This window comes from Somniosus microcephalus, chromosome 2 (genome assembly GCF_052327205.1).
Source record: "Somniosus microcephalus isolate GS21.2 chromosome 2, FLI_Smic_1.0, whole genome shotgun sequence".
Classification (NCBI taxonomy): Eukaryota; Metazoa; Chordata; class Chondrichthyes; order Squaliformes; family Somniosidae; genus Somniosus; species Somniosus microcephalus.
Window position 1 is genome coordinate 28,432,121 of NC_140988.1, and position 20,379 is coordinate 28,452,499.

The 20,379-nt window shown below is 50.0% G+C and overlaps 1 protein-coding gene across 4 annotated transcripts in view; it reads right to left on the reverse strand.

Moving 5' to 3' along the window:
* The window catches only part of LOC147122628 (janus kinase and microtubule-interacting protein 1-like), a 546,134-nt gene that overhangs the window by 345,134 nt on the left and 180,621 nt on the right, over positions 1–20,379 (reverse strand). The window contains exon 1 of one of the 4 annotated variants that reach the window (XM_086008019.1): positions 12,011–12,533. The exons of the other annotated variants lie outside the window; for them this stretch is intronic. The gene's annotated coding sequence lies outside the window, so the exon portion shown is untranslated. Of the gene's footprint in view, positions 1–12,010; positions 12,534–20,379 lie in introns of those variants that run through there. 4 annotated transcript variants of the gene reach the window in all.

The following is a 20,379-nucleotide window of genomic DNA, read 5'->3' on the forward strand; positions in this document are numbered from 1 at the left end:
AAAAAAGGATATCGAGGGCAATCCAATATGTGGTCTGTGCATTTTATTATTTAATAGTGTTGTCTACAGCAATATTCTGTACCTACAGCAATATCAACCATTTTTAACAATGCCATCCAAGGGCGCACCTAAAAAAAACCACACTAAAACTTCTGTCACAGAATATTACAGATGTGATAAAAACAGAGAATTACAGCACCATCCACATGGGATGAAAGTTTAAAAAAATTAGTGCCATGATATTCTGCAGGGGTTCTACTGGTATCCCACTGGAGTTATGGCGGAAGACCAGTAGAACCCCCCACAGAATTTTAGGGCCTCGGCTTCTAAATGTGATTATTCGCCAATATTCTTAAAATTGAAACTGGTCATAATCTCTACCCCTGTCCCACATACCGAGATGTCAATAGTACACAAATGTATCCACACACCTTTCTAACTGAACAGTGGTAAGATTATAGTACAACCTAGCAAGCATCCCCTCAATGCAATCACATTACTGCATAAACCATCTGTAATGCTAGCATGTTGTGTTGTTAATCATTAGTCTCCAGAGAAACCTATAGACAGTGTTACCAGTTGTCCTTTCACATCACTGCAGTTAATCCAAGTAAGTTAGAATATCCTTCTGCCAAATGTTGCTACGAGCTCACCAAGTCTGAAACGACTTGCCCCTACTAATGGATCCATTAAGCTGTGTATGAAAGCAGCCAGCCAGAAGCACAGTATTCTCCAAGCCAACATCCTGAAAGGCTCAGATGACCTATATTTACTGCTTCATTTCCCCTCACATTAGTCCAGTGCGGCCTGAACGGACATTGAAGGCTGCAGTAATCGAACTGCCCCACAAATTAGACTGAAATAACATAATGAGCTTTTATGCTCACCAAGATTTAATAAACTTGACTATGAACAAGTGCAGAAACAAACTGCTAACTATTCCCTCAGAGTACATTTATAGTATTACTTTTCAACATTTCTGCTTGTAATGGTATCGTAGAAAGGACAAAGAGACAGATATACGAGGTCCCATTTGGTTTTCTAAGGGGAGGAACCTCTATCCATTCCACGAGACCTCCAATGTCAGCGCGGCTGAGCTGGGGTGGAGACTCCTTATACTGGGAGTTCCCACTTCCCTGACCCAGACATTACACTGGAGGCTGGTATGCCAAGAGAGACGAGGCTGCCAGAGGGAGTTGGGGTTTTTCTAGGCTAAGGAAGGAGCCTTGACATCCAAAGAAAGTAATTTTTTTCAAAAAAATAACCTGTCAGCCCCTTATACAGGATGCCAAGTGGCTGCTGGTTGATGTCTCATGGGAATGGGGCTGCCTGTTCCCCCCCACCCCCCCTCCTCCAAGCACCAGATTTTACAGTACATAAGAAATAGGAACAGGAGTAGGCCATTCAGCCCCTCGAACCTGCTCCGCCATTCAATAAGATCATGGCTGATCTGATCTTGGCTTCAACTCCACTTTCCTGCCCACTCCCCATAACCCTTGATTCCCCTGTTTTTCAGTAAACTAGGTGGGCACCCCTGCCAATAGGGGGCACCTCTTAGATGCCCACCATGGTGGAAAGGCTGCAAAATATAGCTTAGGGTGCCCACTCCAGGAGAGTTTTAAAATGCCAGCCTGTTAGAAGGGGATGAGAAAACTTTAAAATTACAGAAACTTCGGAGGCCCAGGCCTTCCCTGGAGCAGGTGGAAGGCCCACCCTTAACAAGACCATGTGGAAACTGCTGGGGAGGCCGGGGCCCAACATATCCAGGTCGCACCTAACTTGTGGTCCTATCTGCTGGATCCCTGTCGGAGTTACAGCAGGACCATGCCAGAAGGGCCATGTATTTTTAACCCCATTTATATGTTTTGTTATATATGTAGGAAGGAGACAGGAAACTGGTGCTCCAAAAGATTTTAGAAAAGACGGTTTTAGTGGTTTGCCTGGTTCTTTTTCTGGTGGTTGGTGGTTCTTGGTTTGCAGCTTTGAAAAAAATTGAGCAATTTGATGTGTAGCTTTTCCTACCTGTCTATATTTGAACATATCATAATGGTGAGCTCAACAGATAGAGATACTTTGAGCCAGTCAAGTAAGTGAGGCATATCCAGTGCAGTACTGAGGGAGTGCCACATTATCGGGGATGCCATCTTTCAGAAGAGACGTTAAATCAAGGCCCCGTCTGCCCGCACAGTTGGACATAAAAGATCCTGTGGCACTATTATTTCGAAGAAGAGCAGGGGAGTTCACCCCGGTGTCCTGACCAATACTTATCCCTCGACCAACACCTAAAAACAGATTACAGGAAACTTTCGTTTATCCGGAGGTTAAATGTCCGGAAAGCTCTATCTACCGGCAAAATTCAGGAGTCGGTTCAGATAATTTTTTTTTCTTTTCGTTGCTTCTTTTCTCCAGTCCTGGCTCTGCAAGCGTCTCTGTAGCTAAGCAACAGCTTCAGCTAGACGCTTGCAAGCTGCGCCGACTGTTTTGAAGCTGTTGCTAAGCAACAGGGTTTGTTGCTTCACACGGAGCTCTGAGCTCCGTATGTTTTAAACATTAGCACTGGTTTCTACGGCAGTTTTGATCTAACGGCACCAGCTCGGTCCCGTCGGTGCCGGATAGCAGAAAGTTTACTGTATCCAGTCATTATCACATTGCTGTTTGTGGGACCTTGATGTGGGAAAATTGGCTGCCGCATTTCCGACATTGCAACAGTGACTACACTTCAAAAGTGCTTAATTGGCTGTAAAGCGCTTTGGGACGTCCTGAGGTCGTGAAAGGTGTTATAGGAATGCAAGTCTTTTTTCTTTTATATAGCTGCTATGTGTGACACTTTACATAATATTAACAGCACAGAAACAGGCCATTCGGCCCAACAGGTCCATGCTGGTGTTTATGCTCCACACGAGCCTCCTCCCACCCTTCTTCATCTAACCCCATCAACATATCCTTCTATTCCTTTCTCCCTCCTGTGTTTATCTAGCTTCTTCTTAAATGCCTCTATGCTATTCACCTCAACAACTCCATGTGATAGCGAGTTCCACATTCTAACCACTCTCTGGATAAAGACACTTATCTTGAATTCCTTGTTGGATTTATTAGTGACTATGTTATATTTATGGCCCCTAGTTCTGGTCTCCCCAGCAAGTGGAAACATCTTGGCCTAGAAATTCGGTGGGCTGCGCCACCAGTTAGCGCCCAAAGAGGGCACTTAGTGGGTTTAGCGCCACTGGCCATGCCTCCCGCGAAATTTAGCAGGGCGCTAATGGCGGCATTAGCCTGTAGCGCTGCGCCACCACCGATGATGTCATCGGTGTGCGCAGCGCCCCGCTACCGCCCCGCTACCGCCCCGATCGCGATATTTGGTCACGTCCCCCGCTGTAACGCCGGTCGCAATTTGCGACTGGTTCAGGGGGGCCTACCTGCGGCGGTAGTGGCGCTAATTAAAGGGGAGGTGCGGGGCGGCCATTTTTTTCGCTGGCCACCTGCCAGCACCTCCTCGCGCCGCCGTCCCCGGCCTCCTGAGCACCCCCCCCCCCCCCCCCCAGGCAGTGCCGGCTGTGTCCCAAGAGCCCGGCACTTCTCCTCGGTGCCGTGCTCTTTCGCCGGCATTCGCGATCTCTGATCGCGCTGGTGCAGGCCCCTCCCCTTTAAGGGGAGGAAGGCCTGCAGTACCACAGCGTACCGTGCCGCAGCATGTGGCGCTGCGGCATGGTGCGCTGCGATATTCAGTTGCAGCGCCCCAAGAGGGAAGCGGGGTGCCTCGACCAACGCCCCGCTTCCATTTGGGGCGCTGAAACTGAATTTCCGGCTGGCGCAAGCAGCTCCATCCGGAGCGGTAATTCCGGCGCCCAGGCGAGCTTGGCGCCACCGAATTTCTCGGCCCTTGTTTACATCTACCCTATGAAACCCTTTCATAATCATAAAGACCTCTATCAGGTCATCCCTCAGCCTTCTCTTTTCTAGAGAAAAGAGCCCCAGCCTGTTCAATTTTTCCTGACAGATACAACCTCTCAGTTCTGGTATCATTCTAGTAAATCTTTTTTGCACCTTCTCCAGTGTCTCTATATCCATTTTATAATATGGAGACCAGAACTGACCACAGGACTCCAAGGCCTAGAAATTCAGTATAGCCACGTTTGGGGCGCTACAGCCGGGCGGCCGCTAAAGTTTACGCCCGGCGCAACTTAGCGCCACCTTCGCCGATATTCAGTTGCATCGCCCCAAGAGGTTGCTGCTGCGCTAAAACAGGCGATACGTGACTATCATTAGGCGCTAAGCCCGCGGTCCGGGGTGCTACCCCCGAGGGCGGGCGCAGTGCAGGTGCGGCGAGTTGCTGATTGAAGGCAGACACTCTGGCACCGGTCAGCTCTTAAAGGGGGAGGGTGGATTTGTTTGGCTGCCACGCCCTGCACACTGCAGCCCTGAAGCAAGGCCTGACCACTGCTGCTTGAACTGTTCAACGCCCAGGACAATGGAGAAGGCCAGGGAGAGAGCGCAGCGCTTCAGCGAGGGTGACCTGAGGGTGCTGGTTGGCGCAGTGGAGCGCAGGCGCCATGTTCTGTTCCCTGAAGGTGGCAGGAGGCCGCTGCCCAGCGCCTATTGGAAAGCCTGGAGGGAGGTGTCAAACAGGGTGACCTCCAACAGCGTGGTTGCCAGGACTCCTGTACAATGCCGAAAAAAGTTCAACGACCTCACTCGGGTTGTCAGGGTGAGTACCCTTTCCAGTGTCCTCCTCATCCCTGCATGTGCACCTCACTTTATGGGCAAAGGGACCTGAAAGCCCTAATGCCCAGCCCTCATCCAGCAGCTATGGGACTGTCATGAAAATCACTTGCACATTCAGGACTTTACACACTGTCAGGGCTATTCCACCATGGGAGGCAGTGCAGGCAAGATCAGGGCTTCACACTGTACTTAGAGGCCGTCCTTTCTCTTGCAGGGCAAGCTGGCGCACAACCGAAGGCAGCAGCGTCAGACCGGGGGAGGCCATCCTGACCTCAAACAGCTCTGCGACCTGGAGCAGCGTGTGGAGCGCATTATGTCAGGCCGGCTGATTGGCCCCGTCGCCAGTGGAGATGCCGACCCTGTTGTGGGCCCCAATGGTAAAGGCATCACCTTTTTGACCTCTCTCTTTCCACTTGCGCCTCACACCAGCATCCTTTGCCACTGTCGGACCAATGCAGTGCATAGCAGCACTTATGCCTCCCTCGCTGCCGCCCTGTCCTCACTCTAAAGCAACTCTTGTGCCTCCCTGCTTTCAGATGGTGACTCGCCAGGTGAGGAGGCGGCCCCTCAAGCTGGCACTGTGTCCGAGTCAGACATAGAGGAGGAGGAAGAGGAAGCCAGACCATCAGGGACACCCTCAGCCGAGGCAGCCCATGGCCATGATGGTGACACGTCTTCCCTGGAGGGGAGCAGGGGGGAAGGTTCGGAGGATAGTGAAGCTCCAGGGACCAGCGGGCTGCAGCAACGCGGGAGGGGTGGGGAAGCTCGGCGGCCTTCTCCCCGGAGGGTGAGTGCGGCCTCCAGTCCTGCTACGGTGAGCGCAGAGGAGGTGCGGATCCTAGCGGAAATGGGCGCCCAGGCTGAGTGCAGGCACACTGAGCTCATGGCTGCAGTGGCAAGGATGCCTGACTCCATAGAGTCACTGTCAAGGAGTGTGCAGGAATTCGGGGCAGCACAGGCCAGGAGTCTGCAACAATTCAGTGCAGCACAGGCCAGGAGTCTGCAGGACTTCGCTGCATCACAGGCGGCTTCTAGCCAAGTGCTCAGTCGTGCCGTGCATTCACTGGCTGGTGTCATGCAGACACAGACCAGGGCCACACGGGCACTAACTGCTGCCACCCTCGCTGGATCGGCCAGGCATCGCCGGGGCACTCGCCGCGCCGCAGCAGCCCAGCAGTCTGTGCTTCAGCAGATTGCTGCGCATGCTGCAGTGCTGGCCCGTGCGAGTGCCAATGTATCAGCCGACCAGGGAGTACCTGTGATCTGTCAGGTTGGCAGCATTCCTGCAGCCAAAGCTGTCACTCCTCCATTGCAGCTGCCACCAGCCGTTGGACAGACTGCTGCCACCCAAGCAGAGTTGGAGCAGTCAGCAGCCGGCCCCTCCAGGCCCAGAGCTGGTCCAGGCCGACCCCCAAGGGCATCTGCCGTCTCACCATCTGACCCTCAGCAGCCTTCCCCCAGCCTTGCTGCAGCCACTGGGGTCCCATTGAGGAGGAGCTGCAGGGCGGGTAGGGGCCAGTCACGGATGCGAAACGCATCACCCTCGCAGGGGAAAAAGTAGAAGGTGTGGCCAAATGTTTTGTTTTACTTGTAAAGGCCGAGACTGGTGTATTTGTTTTACTTGTAAAAGCCGAGACTGGTCTATTTGTTTTACTTGTAAAGGCCGAGACTGGTCTATTTGTGTTTTTGGGGGGGGGTTTCTCTCCATTAGTTTGTTATGTGGGAAGGGCAGAGGTATCATAGTAAAAAAAATTCTTAAATCGCACTGTCCATGCTTTCTTTTGGAAGTCCTGGTTGCCCTGCTCGGCTGAGGGCTTGTGGAGCGGCTACATTCATCTTCTGCCATTGGCACAAGCCATTCCCTGAGAGGGGGCCTAGAACCGACTTGCAATAAGCCGACGGGCGGCCCTTGCACTTTCTGCCTCCCTCCTGTGCTGGACCTCCTCCTCCTCCTCTGGTGGTCCTCCAATGTCTGCTGGCAGTGGCTGAGTCCTGCGGATAGCCAGGTTGTGCAGCATGCAGCACACGACAACGAAATGGGAGACTCGCTCAGGCGAGTACTGTAGGGCTCCTCCGGAATGATCCAGACAGCGAAACCGTTGCTTCAGCACGCCGATTGTTTGCTCAATGATGTTCCTGGTTGCTTGATGGCTGTCATTGTATCCCTCTTCAGCAGGGGTGCTGGGCGCACGGAGCGGGGTCATCAGCCAGGTGCACAAAGGATAGCCTTTGTCCCCGAGAAGCCATCCTCGTGGGTGAGGCTGGGCCTCGAACATGTCTGCCACAGAAGTCTGGCGCAGGATGAAGGCATCGTGGCTGCTGCCTGGAAAGCGGGCATTGACAGCTAGGATGAGCTGCCTGTGGTCACACACCAACTGCACGTTGAGCGAATGGTAGCCCTTCCGGTTGCGGTAATCCTCGGCATTCTCTAGAGGTGCCCGCAAAGCCACATGCGTGCAGTCAATGGCGCCCTGCACCATGGGGAAGCCCGCTAATGCTGCAAAGCCCATTGCACGCTGTTGCTGCTTGTCAACGGTCATGGAGAAGGAGATGAACTGACGTCTCCTTCTGAAAAGGGCATTGGTCACCTGGCGGATGCAGCAATGTACCGCAAACTGGGAGATGTTGGAAATGTCCGCAGTGGCGGATTGGAAGGAGCCGGTGGCATAGAAGTTGAGAGCCACCGTCACCTTCACTGCCACCGACAGAGACGTCCTGCTCCTCAGCTGTGGCTGCAGATCTCCGCAAAGCAGGTGGCAGATCTCAGTGACCACCGCCCTTCTGAATCGCAGCCTCCGAACACACTGCTCCTCAGACATGTTCAGATATGAGAACTGCTGGCGGTATACCCTGGGTGGGTAAGGCCTCCTTTGCCGACGCCTGTTGCCCCTTCTCCGTCTGGCCATGACTGGCACTCTCTCACGGCGTCTCTGAGCCCTTTGAATGCAATGGAGAAGCCCAACGTTTCCACCCATTGCAGACCCCATTATATGTTTCCAATCAATGCTATGGCTCGGAAGTTAAAGACAAGTGCAAAGCTGTGGCCTGAAGCCACAAGTACCTGTGCGAGTGTTGAGCCAAACCAGAAAGCTCTCTACCTTTGTCTCTCTCCAAAGATCCGTCTCTCACAAAGAAGGAGTGGTGCAAAATGGCTGCCATTTATACTGCAGGAGGAGTGCCCTTTAATTAGCGCCCCCCGCGCCCCGTAGCGACTGGGAACCGTTCCCCTCTACCAGTCGCTAGGGGCGCCAGGCGCACAATAGGCCGGCGCCACTGAATTTCCGGTTTGGGGCGCACAAAGGGCGTTGCACCATGAAATGATGTCAGGATCTGCGCGCGCAGCTGAGCGCGCGCAAAGGTTTTGCGCCGCCGCTAAATCTTAACTGAAGTTCGCGAGAGGCGCAGATCGCGCTGCGCCTGGGCGCTAGCCGCTTAGCACCCCACATCTCCTCCTCCTAAGGCGCTAGCGGCTGGCGCAAACAACTGAATTTCTAGGCCCAAGTGTGGTCTAACCACAGTCTATACAAGTTTAACATAACTTCTCTGCTTTTCAATTCTGTCCCTCTGGAAATGAACCCCAGTGCATGGTTTACTTTTTATGGCCTTATTAACCTACCCCATTTAGATACTTCTATTCCAAGGAGTATGTGACCTCCTTATCCTTCCTACCAAAATGTACCACCTCACAATTAGCTATACTGAAGTTCATTTGCCAGTTGCACACCCATTCTGAAAATGTATTCATGTCTTCTTGTATTTTATCACAGTTCTCCTCTGTATTAACTACACCCCCCAATTTAGCGTCATCCACAAATTTTGAAATTGTACTTCTGATCCCCGAGTCCAAATCGTTTACGTAAATGGTGAACAAGTGGTCTCATCACCAATCCTTGTGGAACACCACTTCCCACCTTCTGCTAGTCTGAGTTACTACCTTTAACCCCTACACTCTGTTTTCTGTTTTGTAGCCAGCTTGTTATCCATTCTGCTACTTGTTCCCCTGGCTCTGCATGTTCTGACATAGAAACAAAGAAGAAACATAGAAGATAGGAGCAGGAGTAGGCCATTCAGCCCCTTGAGCCTGCTCCGCCATTCAATGCGATCATGGCTGATCATCCAAATTCAGTACCCTGTCCCTGCCTTCTCCCCATATCCCTTGAGCCCCTTAGCCTTAAGAAATATATCTAACTCCTTCTTGAATATATTTAATGAATTGGCCTCAACTGTCTTCTGTGGTAGAGAATTCCACAGTTCACCACTCTCTGGGTGAAGAAATTCCTCCTCATCTCAGTCCTAAATGGCTTACCCTTTATCCTTAGACTGTGACCCCTGATTCTGGACTCCCCTGCCATCGGGAACATCCTTCCTGCATCTAGTCTGTCTAGTCCTGTTAGAATTTTATAAGTTTCAATAAGACTTTAGACATGAGTCTACTATGCGGTACCTTATTGAAGGCCTTTTGAAAATTCAAATATACTACGTATACTACGTTACCCTGTTATTCGTTATTCTGTTACTTCTTCAAAGAATTCAATAAGGTTGGTCAAGCATGACTTTCCCTTTTGAAATCCATGCTGACTACTCTTTATTATATTTTCAGTTTCTAGATTTTTTTTATTACATCTTTGAGTGAGGATTCCATTAGCTTTTGTACCACCGACGTTAAGCTAATTGGTCAATAGTTCCCTGGACTTGTTCTATCTTCCTGTAATACCCACTGGAAATGTTATGTACGCTAAGTATGGTTATCAATCTTTAACTTAGACACTGTATTATCATTGTTATAAATCCCTGGGTTAAAGTTGCCCATGTGAAGGTACGGCAAGAACTTTTAAGGACACAATGTGACTAAGAGCAGACTTTCCATAATTCTGCACCAGTATCAACTGTTGCAGACAGTGAGGCTGCGCAGTCTCCAGGCAGAAACCCCAGGAAGGGGTGGAGTCGGGTTTTTCGAGCGGGAAAACAGGAGCGACTGAAAGAAAAGAGGGCAGGAGCTCTGAAAAGAGGGCTCAGGGGGCAAATGGCTGCCGCATCCCGTCCCGGGCTTCCAAACTCGGCCGCCGCCCTTCGTATTAGTAGCTCTGCATCCAGAACTCAAAGTGGGATTCAGTGATCGTGAAGAGAATTCAACGAAGGGGTTCGGAGTCGTAAGTCTTGCAGACATTATACATACCATGAGCTCCAACTTAAGCGCGCCAACGAAAGAGTGCACTCGAATTTGGACACAGGGACAGATTCTCCTTTGAATCCATATAAATGGAGAATGTATGTTTATTATGTCTAGATTCATTCTAATGTATGCAAATGTCTAATTTAGGTCATTGACCCATAATCTTCTTATACTGTCCGACGTTAAAACTATAAAGTAAGATAATTAGAATTAAGCCATTGTAGTAGTGATCTCCTTACTGGACTATAGAATACTGTCTACAACAGAGACCACATCTCACATATATCTAGAGAACCATGAAGGGGTTACATTCCTTTTTAAATATAAGAATCACATTAGCGAGTGTGACATAAAATTCTCCACACAGTATGGACACGTGCTAGATGACAAAATACATGTCGGTTCACCCCTCCATTATCGTATGACAGCTGTTCTCTTGTGAAGGGAGTTATTTCAGATCACAGTAGTTCTTGAATAATATCGACAAATAATCTGCCCCCAGCCCCTTCCACAAAGGATAATGATAGCAAAAAATAAAATAAGGGAGAAATAAGCTATTTTCTTCACCAGCAAACCATGTAATTTTCACAACAACAACAAAAAATTGCTTCCTGACAATTCAGTGAGCTTGTTTTTTGCTTTCATTTAAATCTTTCCCAGTTTGATTAACAGGCAGGAGCTTCCTGGAGGAATCACCTATGCATCGAATAAAGACGAATAAACAGAGCATGCACTGAACCAATTGGCAACAAATTAAAACCTAGACACAGGTCCATTTACACCTCAATCAGTTTCACTTCTTTACTCACAACTTGTACTCTTACAAAGTACTGTAGGGAATGGCTGTGGCCCATCATGTTGAACCACCTCATTATGACTTCACTGGTTAGCGAGAAGAGGTGCAAAAATGAGTCGTAAAACTCAACCTTGGTTTCTTAGTATTCAATTAATGGATTAAACAGTGAGCCACAGACTCAAAGAGACTCACAGTTTCATGTTAATTTCTATTCCATTTCAGCGGTAATGTATTGGTGAGCAAAGTCCTCTTTAACCAAAAGAGGATCATGTACATCAATATTAAGCTGATGTTACCTGCAGTTTTTTATATTCACTGAAAAGGGAATCTCACCATCAACAGCCCCTTTCAAAAGTCGAACCATCACAAAGAATTAGGTTAACTCATGTATCTTCTGTCTATTTTCACAGCTTTTCTTTTTTGGGGGGGAATAAGCTTTGTTTAAATAATGAAAACTGAAGGCATCGTTAAGAGAACGGGCTTGAGGGAGTTGCTGCACCAGCTAAATTAACCCATGCAATTGAAAGTTTACACTGCGAAGCACTTCGGGTTAATGAGTGTTTCTCTACTGATGCTAATTCAAAGCCTAATCAATTATAGGCTACTCACCATATCCATTTTTAATTTGAGAACATCCCTGTCACTGATTTGTGGTACCGCATTTTGTAAGACCTGAAAGATTCTTAGCAACACATCATATCACCAGCAAATACTGGACTGTACTCTGCTACCACTTTGCTTCCACGAAGCAAAGCAGTGTTGACTGTATAAGCTTTTAATGACTCGTGCTTCACTCAACATTGCAGCATTTATTCATCCTCCTTAGTGCAGGTACATCTATTGTGTAAAGTACACTGCAAATTTCCAAGACTGTTAAAACACATGGGTACAGACTGTAATTTTGACTTGTAGACCAAAGCGTATTTTTGCCTACATTTAGAAGCCTAGGGAAGGGTCTAACAGATTATGAAATGTGTCAGTCTCTTGCAGCTACGTAGTTTATCCCTGTACGGATAGATGTTGCGAGGGGACTGGCACGTCTGGATGTGATGAGTCTGATTTACACCAAATTTTGTCATTTAATTAATTAATCTAAACTAGTACAATTCTGATCACTTTGGATATAGAATTGTGTATGTTAAGTAGTTGGTTTTGGTCACTGTTGGCATCTTACTGGGAGCCAGGAGCGATTCTCCAATTTTAATACCATTTTCATAAAAGTACTAAATCTGAATTCTTTCTCTGGCCTGCTTAATCCAGCTTGTTTAATGTTATAACAAAACCTAGCCGGAGCTATAATTTTTTAAATAAAAGAGTACCTCTGGGAGCTACTGAAGTCTGCTTCTGTAAACAGGTCCTAGTGCCATTGGGGTGAAGCCACAGAATTCTACAGCCAATCTTCAACTTCCGCCTGAAAAAGGTGAGAGGTTGGTGGGGTGCCAATAAAATCTATTGGTGCCACCGACAGCCAGTACATCATGTGACCGAACACATGGACGAAATAAGGGTGTGCAAGGCACCATCGAGTTGTAGCTTTTTTCAGTTTCATGTATCAATGCTGAAGTGAGAATTTAATGTAAGCATCAGAAACAACAGCTTGCCAAGTGAAAATACCGGAGCCGACTTTCAGTAATAACAAGATTACTTTATCATCATCCTCTTACTGCTCAGGCAACTATTAGAACATGGTCCTACCAGAGACAAGTCACATCGTTCGGTTTAATATATCACTTACTGTCTTGGAACACAATATTGGCCCGGAATTTGCAGTTGTAATTACAGCGAAACTGTCAGCGCTCGCCGTCATTACTGTGTAAAACTGACAGCAACTTCTGGCGTCCGCACATGTGCAGTTAAACGCGGAAATCTGGAAGTTGCTGTCAGCGATACCCTGCTCCTCCACAGAATGCGCTGTTGCAGTCTTCGCAGGTGCAATCAACATAGAATCAGTGATTTGACGTGAACTTCAACTTTTTATGCACTATTCTCGCTGTAAAATACTATGAAAATGTTAAGCATTGCTTAATCATGTGTAACTGAGTTTTTAGCGGCGTACTAAGTCATAATTACTGAACAACCTCTCTGGCCCTGAAAAACTAATTCTACAAGTGTGGAGTCTCATTCCCTCAGAAGAACATTTTAAAATTGCATGATTTTTAAATTAATTTTTATTAAGTTTGTTCATGATATTTCAGCTTCTAACCTAATCCCATGTGTAGGTCCCAATCTTTATTTCGCTTTCTGTACAATGATTAAAATGTGAATAATAATCCCTACTTTTTACTTCCTGCTTTGCTGTCTGTGAGAATTCTTCAATCGGATTGGCTGATCAGCCTACTTGTTGTCTGCACTGTTGCCGCAGATGGCACCAAATTCAAAGTCACGTCAGAATAGAGGAAATCCATGCCCTAGAGCCCGCTAAATCTTTGGGGACAGCTGTTTATCGAGGTCAGCGGCAAGCACTATCCCTTCACTGCTCACCGCAAAATTCGGGCCAGTGTCTGTCCAGAAACACTGATTTTTCTTTACTGTTGTTCTGCTGACAGGGGTATCAAGGTGGACTGTGACAGACATCAAGCTCTTGCCATATTTTTAACAGTTTCTAAGCGTAGATAGAAGAGGCTTTCCTATAAAAATAAATGAGTAATTGAAGCTGGATAATTGTTTTCCTTTTGTCCTGTTTGAGCTGACTGCCGGTGCTGATTTTCTTGACAAGTCATAGGCCTAGAAATTCCCTTGGGTTTGCGCCCATTTAGGGGCGCAAGAGTGGGTTGCGCCGGAAGTTGCGTCGCCGCTGAAATTAGGTGGGCCTTTAAATCGGTGTAAGCCGGTAGCGCTGCGCCGGCACCGATGACGTCATCGGTGTGCGCAGCGCCCCGGTACCGCCCGAAACCACGCCGATCCCCATCTTCAGTAGCGGCCGCCTCTTCCCTGGCGGCCGCTAACAACGTTTTGAAAACCTGGCCGTGCTGCAGCCTTAGAGGCGCTATTTAAAGCGGAGGTGCGGCCGGCCGCTTTTTCGGCGGCCACCTGCCCGCACCTCCTTCCCCGGCCTCCTCCACCACCCCCCCACCCCGCGGCATTGCCGGCTGGTTTCCGTGGAGCCCGACACTTCGCCGTTGTGCCGGGCTCTTTTGCCGGCACTTTCAACGGGGCTCCGGCCGTTGCAGGCACCTCCCCCTTAAGAGAAGGGGGAGGCCTGCAGTACAGCAGCCTGCCGCTCCGCATCGGGTGGCGCAGCGGGACCGGCAGCGCTGAAATTCACTTTCAGCGCCCCAAGCGGGGCGGGCACACCCTGTACCAGCGCCCGCTTCCGCTTTGGGGCGCTGAAAGTGAATTTGGGGTGGGCACAACTGGCTCGGCGGCGGGCGCTAAATTTCCGGCGCAAACGTGCTGGCGGGGCGTCACCGAATTTATAGGCCATAATAATATTTTCTTGGCTTTTTTGGTCTGCTATTCTCTTGTTAAAAATCTGTTCCTTCTTTTGCATTGATAGTGTTTAAAAATATACATTGGCCTAGAAATTCACTTTGGGGCGGCCAGCTCGCTCGCGCCCAAAAGTTAGCGCTGGGCGGGGAGCCATTAGCGATCGTCAGATATTCAGTGTTAGCGCCCCAAATCGGAACCGGGCGCTATACCAGGGTGTGCCCGCCTCCGCTTGGGGCGCTGACACTGAATTTCAGCGCTCTTGGCGCCGCTGCGGAGCGGCAGGCTGCGGTACTGCAGGCCTCCTCCTTCTCTTAAGGGGGAGCTGCCTGCAACGGGGAGATCGCCGCTGGAGAGTGCCGGCAAATGAGCCCGGCACCACGGAGAAGTGCCGGGTTCGCGGAAAGCAGCCGGCAATTCCGCCGAGGGGGGGGGGGGAGGAGGCCGGGGAAGGAGGTGCGGGCAGGCGGCCGCCGAAAAAGCGGCCGGCCGCACCTTCACCTTTAAAGCGCCCCACTAAGGCTACAGCACGGCCCCGTTTTTTGGTCGTTGTTTGCGGCCGCTTCGGAGGAGGCGGCCGCTACTAATATGGGGATCGGGCCGGTTTCGGGGCGGAACCGGGGCACTGCGCACACCGATGACGTCATCGGTGCCGGCGCAGCGCTAACGGCTACCGCCGCCAATACCGCTGCGCTGAATATCAGCGCAAACTCATTTTTGGCGCAGAAGCCCTCTTTAGGCGGTAACTGGCCGCAAAGCTGGCAGCGCCTTAATGAATTTCTAGGCCATTCAAAACAATACATTTCAAATGTCATTCCTTCATCATTGCTGGTCAAAATCCTGGAACTCCTTCCCCAACGGCACTGTGGGAGTACCTTTACCTCATGGACTGCAGCAGTTCAAGAAGGTGGCTCGCCCGCACCTTCTCAAGGGAAATTAGGGATGGGCAATAAATGCTGGCCTTGCCAACGATGCCCACATTCCATGAATGAATTAAAAAAGCACTAATGAAAGGTTAGAATTGCAGTACTGGTTTTCTTCATACAGTTAATATAATGGAGAATACCTAATCTGCATTATATTCCAAAGCAGCAACACATCTCATCCAAGACAGTGCTTGCAAACTGCTTGTACTAACACAGTGACTTCATAAGGCACACTTCTGCCCACAGTTGAGCTTGTTTCTTAGTTCCCGGTTTTCTCCTCTACTCTCCTGAAAGGCCCTTTCTGGGGGTGAGGTACAACAGCTACTGGAACCAGGAGTGGACTGGAATCAGGAGTTTTCCCCGAGTGCCCCTGTGAATGATTCCACAGCATTGTATTAACAGTGCCCACTCCACAGTTTTTCCGGGAGAATGGGCGCTTTCGGGGGAGCCTGTCTGTCCTTGGCTGGCATCTCTAATATCTCACCCAATTGGCTGTTCTTTATGGGTGACCCTAGAGAGCATTGACAAGCTACTTCGCCGTGGGAATGATACAAACCCAATCCATGCTCAAATGCATTTTTGGTAAGGGTCACTGGATAGAGATCAGGAGCAGGAGCCCGGGCTGATTCTTCCCCTACCTAGCCCAGGAACGCTGAAATCAAATGTAGCCACAGACCAGGGATTGACCGTGGGACCTTGATGGGCTATATGCCTCAGCACCACACTGCTAGTTATGTTTGCCCAATGAGAAATCAGGGAGCTACTGCAGCCTAGTTTTTTTAACAGCAATGACTGGGCCTGATTCACAAATATTTTATCCAAACGGTCAGAAACAATGGGCTTACTTTAACCATAGTAGCAGTGTTTAAAAAAAACCATATGGGATAGTGGAGTTGTTTATTCTCACTAATGCAAAAAAGAAATACAAAATTAAGGAAACACTGTTAACGCAGCAATACATAATCCTGTAATTCCCTCCTCCAAAACTAACAACCCTGTAATAACCCTCTGGCAATCACATGGTTGTGTAATCCTTCGGTGATCACATCAAAGGATTACAATATCCTCCTCCATGTCATGTGGTCCCACTAATAGCCCTCAGTATTCACTGCAGAACAATCTCAAGCCCACTGAAGCTCAGAGTATTAAAGATAAAATATAATCAAGAAACACTATGGGCTGGATTTTACCAGCCCTGAGGAGGCGGGTTTGGAGGCGGGACTGCTGGGAAAATCCCCCAAAAATGGGAGCGGGTCTCAAACCCGCTCCAACCAATCTTCCCGGGAGTCGGGTCCCTGATTTGTGCAAGGACCCGACTCCTAGCGGCGGGAAGAGGATTATAGCCACTTAACTGCCTGTTAACAGGTAGTTAACAGGCAGTTAAGAAGCTTTTTCCAATTTTTCGACTGCTGCTGCGGGCTTTCCGACATCGGGGTAAGTGAGGCATGCTGTGGTTCTGTTGTTATGTTGGTGTTTGGATGACAGCTGCAGAAGTGGTGTGAAGGATGCAATGGGACACCGATTAGTATCAGAGGTAAGGAAATGTTGTGAAAGTAATTTTTAATGTGGTTAGATGTTTCTGCAGCTGACAAGCTGTGAAGTGTTTGTGTAGCCTCATCTCATCGGGAGAAGTGACAGATGGCTTCTGCAATCTCAGCTGCAGCTGCCATCTGTTTTATCCTAAGGAGAGAGTAATTGGAGAGCCTGGGTACAAGGGCTCACCTTTGGACAGTGATTGTCAGTGTTTGTAGCACCTCAATGCTGTCAAACACTGTCAAATCATCTGTCAAACAAGTGTGGTCCATATGCCTTTAAGAAAACCGGCAGATGAAGCATCATCAACTGACGTCATCCGACACCGGCTTTCCCTTAATTGGCCGGCAAGCCCGCAGAAGGCAGCAGTCCTGCTCCCAATGCGTCTCGGTGAGTAAAATCCAGCCCTATATGTGCAAAGCAAAACAATGGATATCCTGAGTATGACAGGCCACAACCCAATCTCAGGACTCAACTATTCTTTCCAACACACTCAAACTTCACTCTGTTGCTTGAGATCATTTAAATCTCTCATTAAAGTTAAAACTTTATAAAATTACACTAAGCCAAATATTATTCCATAATAACATAGATTCAATAGTATAATTTGAATATGTGCCCTTCAGACAAATGCTCAACAAACTTTGCCTGACCTCTGGTCATCGACCTGAAACGTTAACTCTGTTTCTCTCTCCACAGGTGCTGTCTGACCTGCTGAGTATCTCCAGCATTTTCTGTTTTTAAGTCAATATTGTTGTCCATTATTTAATTTTCTTTCCCAGCAAATTGTTTAAGTGGACAAATGTGGCTTCCTGTTACAGTAGCATATACAGAGCAGACACTGGGATCCCAGACAGCATCACTGACTGGGTTTGAATCTCATTTCTGCAGCTATTATGCATTTCCCCCTTTCTTGCAATTAAACACAACGGCCTAGAAATTGGGTATAGCCCCGCTTGAGGCGTTAGAACTGGCGCTGCGCAAAGTTTATAGCCAGACGAAACTTATCGCTGCCTGGCGAGATATTGGGTTGCATCGCCCCCAAAGGGGATTGAGGTGCGAACTCAGACATTGCACGGGGCTTCTGAGGCGCAAAAGTTCAGGCGCTACCCAATATCGGCGCGGACGGGCGCAGCGCAGGTGATCTCAATTACCGGAAACCACGAGACTTCCAGGCGCCGGCCGGCTCTTAAAGGGGTGGGTCAGTCAGCCTGAGCTGCCACACTCAACGCCCTGTAGGCCTCAGAATCGGCGCTCGCCCTTCTCTGGCGCAAGAAACTTGTTCATGATGGAGAAGGTGAGACAGAGAGCAGAGCGCTTCAGCACTGAGGCTCTGGACCAGTTGGTGTCTGCAGTTGAGCGCCGTCGAGATGTTCTGTATCCTGACAATGGCAAGAGGCCGAATCAAAAGGCTTACCGGCGATCTTGGAGGGAGGTTTCTCTGAGGGTCAACTCCAGCAGCATGGCGACCAGGACCCCTGTTCAGTGCAGGAAGAAATTCAACGACCTCACTCGGGTCGTTAGGGTGAGTGTTGGTTATGCAAACTTCTGATTCCCTCCATCTGCACCTGACTTCGAGCACCCTGTTACCATGATGCCCCAATGGCCATCTGTCAGCAAGCACCCATGGCCCTTTCTGGCCTCATGTAAGGGCCCTTGCACCATGGGGGGCATGAGATGATCTCTCAAGGCCTCATGTAAGGGCTCTTGCACCATGGGGGGCATGCGATGATCTCTCAAGGCCTCATGTAAGGGCTCCTGCACCATGGGGGGCATGCGATGATCTCTCAAGGCCTCATGTAAGGGCTCCTGCACCATGGGGGGCATGCGATGATCTCTCAAGGCCTCATGTAAGGGCTCTTGCACCATGGGGGGCATGAGATGATCTCTCAAGGCATCATGTTACAGAACTTCCCCTTCTTTCCCCTGCAGTCCAAGCTGGCAGCGAGGCGAAAGGAGCAGACTCGAACCGGTGGCGGGCCTCCACAAGTCGTCACTCTGACGGATCTCGAGGAGAGAGTGCACCAGATTCTTGGAGGACGTCTGTCTGGTCCTGTTGCCACTGCAGCTGCCGACCCCATTTCCGACAGCGAGGGTAAGGCTCTTCCCTTTTTCAGCTGTTTCCTTCCACTTGGTCCCCCCGCCAGCATGCTTCCTCAGTCTGCAGCCATGTCAGAGCCTTGCCGCAATCTGGCATGCCTTTGCGCCAACCTGTCCTTTTGCTAAAGCCACTCTTCCACCTCCCTGCTTTCAGATGATGCATCACCAACTCGGGCTCAATGCCCTGAAGCTGCCAGTGCCAGTGCCTCCAGAGGCGAGGATCAGGAGGAAGCCGGACCATCCGTTCCAATCTCAGGGGAGCATACACATCTACAGACTGGGGATAGTAGTTCCCTGGAGGGGAGGGGGGGGGGGCTCTGAGGATCAGCCAGTTGCCGGAACAAGCGGCATGCAGCAACGCAAGGGGGGTAGGCTAGTTTGGCCACCGTCTCCCCGGAGGGCAAGGCAGGTAGTGATGACTGCTGCACAGAGTGCAGAGGAGGTGCGTCGCCTGGCTGAAATGAGCACCCAGGCCCGGCTCAGGCACACTGAGCTGATGGCTGCAGTGGGGAGGATGCCTCAGTCAATAGATACACTGGCAAAGAGTGTGTTGGACGTCAGGGCAACAATGGAGAGGACTCTCCAGGGCTTCGGGGCAACAATGGACAGGACTCTCCAGGGCTTCGGGGCAACAATGGACAGGACTCTCGAGGGCTTCGGGGCAACAATGGAGAGGACTGTCCAGGGCTTCGGGCCAACAATGGAGAGGACTCTCGAGGGCTTCGGGGCAACAATGGAGAGGACTGTCCAGGGCTTCGGGCCAACAATGGAGAGGACTGTCCAGGGCTTCGAGGCCGCTATGGAAAGGACTGTCCAGGGCTTCAGACAATCCTGGAAAGGTCTGTCCAGGGCTTGTCCGAGGCAGTGGAGCGGTCGGCACCGGCCTTGTCCGAAGCAATGGAAAGAACTGTCCAGGGCTTCTCCGAAGCACTGGCACCTGGCTCACAGGTCCTCACTGCTCGCACGCAATCACTTGCTGGCCTCGTCCACACCCAGACTGAGGCAACGCGAACTCTCACTGCAGCCACCCTATCTGCATCAGCTAGGATCACCCCGGGCCCTTCCAGTCCCATACAAGGCCAGGAATCAGTGGAGCATGCGATTGTGGCGGATGAGCCGAGCCGGTCCCCTCAGAGAGCCAGTGTGTCGTCCGACCATGGTGCAGGTGTCCTCTCTCGGCAGGTGACCATTGCACATCCCAGCGCTGGTACGTCTGCAGTGCAGCTGCCACCACCTGCAGGGAACACTGCTTCCAGCCATGCTCAGATCAAGCATCCTGCGTCCGCACCCTCCAAGACCAGAGGTCGGCCAGGCCGTCCCTCAGGGGCTTCTGCGCTTCCACACAGTCAGCAGGCGTCCCCCAGCCTTCACCCCGCCACTGGGGTTCAATTACATAGGAGCAGCAGGGAGGGAAGGGGCCGTCCGTGAAAGAGAAGTCGTTCTCCATCAAGGGGCCAGCAGTAGAGGGAGGTCCTGAGACGTTTCCTTGGCCAAATTCAAGGACACCCTCACCTGTAGTAATTGTTGGAAATGGTTTGTTTCGTTTTGCAGCTTTGCCAAAGAGTTAACTGTTATTTTGTTAGTTATGGTTTCTGTTGACATGACGTTGTTTTGCTGTAATGAAAGACTTTTGTGATAATAAAGAGAAGTTTTAATGTGCTATGGTGCACGTGACTAATTACAGTGATGCTGGCCTTCAGAGG